Source organism: Musa acuminata, unplaced genomic scaffold (genome assembly GCF_036884655.1).
Source record: "Musa acuminata AAA Group cultivar baxijiao unplaced genomic scaffold, Cavendish_Baxijiao_AAA HiC_scaffold_951, whole genome shotgun sequence".
In the NCBI taxonomy this organism is placed as follows: domain Eukaryota; kingdom Viridiplantae; phylum Streptophyta; class Magnoliopsida; order Zingiberales; family Musaceae; genus Musa; species Musa acuminata.
The window spans coordinates 12,501-15,000 of record NW_027021170.1 but is presented as its reverse complement, the minus strand read 5'-3'; positions in this window follow the sequence as shown (position 1 = coordinate 15,000).

The window sequence follows — 2,500 nt, the reverse complement described above, 5'->3', positions numbered from 1 at the left end:
GTGGCACAGGGCTGGATGGGGCTTTCGTATAGCAGGGACGGTGCTGCCTCACGCTTCGCTCGCTGTTCGCCGCTCGCCGCTCGCTCGCGCAGCCAAAAATGACCAGTTTTGGCCCGTTTTTGGGCTGTTTTGGCCTGTTTATGGTCCGTTCTTGCGTGGTGCGGTGACCGTCGTGAGCGGAGCAAAACGTCAGCCATCTCAGCACCCTGGAACCCCCCGGGTGGCACAGGGCTGGATGGGGCTTTCGTATATAGCAGGGACGGTGCTGCCTCTCGCTTCGCTCGCTGTCCGCCGCTCGCCGCTCGCTCGCGCAGCCAAAAATGGCCAGTTTTGGCCCGTTTTTGGGCCGTTTTGGCCAGTTTTTGGCCTGTTCTTGCATTGCGCGGTGACCGTCGAGAGCGGAGCAAAACGTCAGCCATCTCAGCACCCTGGAACCCCCCGGGTGGCACAGGGCTGGATGGGGCTTTCGTATAGCAGGGACGGTGCTGCCTCTCGCTTCGCTCGCTGTCCGCCGCTCGCCGCTCGCTCGTGCAGCCAAAAATGGCCAGTTTTGGCCCGTTTTTGGGCCGTTTTGGCCAGTTTTTGGCCTGTTCTTGCATTGCGCGGTGACCGTCGAGAGCGGAGCAAAACGTCAGCCATCTCAGCACCCTGGAACCCCCCGGGTGGCACAGGGCTGGATGGGGCTTTCGTATAGCAGGGACGGTGCTGCCTCTCGCTTCGCTCGCTGTCCGCCGCTCGCCGCTCGCTCGTGCAGCCAAAAATGGCCAGTTTTGGCCCGTTTTTGGGCCGTTTTGGCCAGTTTTTGGCCTGTTCTTGCATTGCGCGGTGACCGTCGAGAGCGGAGCAAAACGTCAGCCATCTCAGCACCCTGGAACCCCCCGGGTGGCACAGGGCTGGATGGGGCTTTCGTATAGCAGGGACGGTGCTGCCTCTCGCTTCGCTCGCTGTCCGCCGCTCGCCGCTCGCTCGTGCAGCCAAAAATGGCCAGTTTTGGCCCGTTTTTGGGCCGTTTTGGCCAGTTTTTGGCCTGTTCTTGCATTGCGCGGTGACCGTCGAGAGCGGAGCAAAACGTCAGCCATCTCAGCACCCTGGAACCCCCCGGGTGGCACAGGGCTGGATGGGGCTTTCGTATAGCAGGGACGGTGCTGCCTCTCGCTTCGCTCGCTGTCCGCCGCTCGCCGCTCGCTCGTGCAGCCAAAAATGGCCAGTTTTGGCCCGTTTTTGGGCCGTTTTGGCCAGTTTTTGGCCTGTTCTTGCATTGCGCGGTGACCGTCGAGAGCGGAGCAAAACGTCAGCCATCTCAGCACCCTGGAACCCCCCGGGTGGCACAGGGCTGGATGGGGCTTTCGTATAGCAGGGACGGTGCTGCCTCTCGCTTCGCTCGCTGTCCGCCGCTCGCCGCTCGCTCGCGCAGCCAAAAATGGCCAGTTTTGGCCCGTTTTTGGGCCGTTTTGGCCAGTTTTTGGCCTGTTCTTGCATTGCGCGGTGACCGTCGAGAGCGGAGCAAAACGTCAGCCATCTCAGCACCCTGGAACCCCCCGGGTGGCACAGGGCTGGATGGGGCTTTCGTATAGCAGGGACGGTGCTGCCTCTCGCTTCGCTCGCTGTCCGCCGCTCGCCGCTCGCGCAGCCAAAAATGGCCAGTTTTGGCCCGTTTTTGGGCCGTTTTGGCCAGTTTTTGGCCTGTTCTTGCATTGCGCGGTGACCGTCGAGAGCGGAGCAAAACGTCAGCCATCTCAGCACCCTGGAACCCCCCGGGTGGCACAGGGCTGGATGGGGCTTTCGTATAGCAGGGACGGTGCTGCCTCTCGCTTCGCTCGCTGTTCGCCGCTCGCCGCTCGCTCGCGCAGCCAAAAATGGCCAGTTTTGGCCCGTTTTTGGGCTGTTTTGGCCAGTTTTTGGCCTGTTCTTGCGTGGTGCGGTGACCGTCGTGAGCGGAGCAAAACGTCAGCCATCTCAGCACCCTGGAACCCCCCGGGTGGCACAGGGCTGGATGGGGCTTTCGTATAGCAGGGACGGTGCTGCCTCTCGCTTCGCTCGCTGTTCGCCGCTCGCCGCTCGCTCGCGCAGCCAAAAATGGCCAGTTTTGGCCCGTTTTTGGGCTGTTTTGGCCTGTTTTTGGGCTGTTCTTGTGTGGCGCGGTGACCGTCGTGAGCGGAGCAAAATGTCAGCCATCTCAGCACCCTGGAACCCCCCGGGTGGCACAGGGCTGGATGGGGCTTTCGTATAGCAGGGACGGTGCTGCCTCGCGCTTCGCTCGCTGTTCGCCGCTCTCCGCTCGCTCGCGCAGCAAAAAATGGCCAGTTTTGGCCCGTTTTTGGGCTGTTTTGGCCAGTTTTTGGCCTGTTCTTGCGTGCCGCGGCGACCGTCGTGAGCGGAGCAAAACGTCAGCCATCTCAGCACCCTGGAACCCCCCGGGTGGCACAGGGCTGGATGGGGCTTTCGTATAGCAGGGACGGTGCTGCCTCTCGCTTCGCTCGCTGTCCGCCGCTCGCTGCTC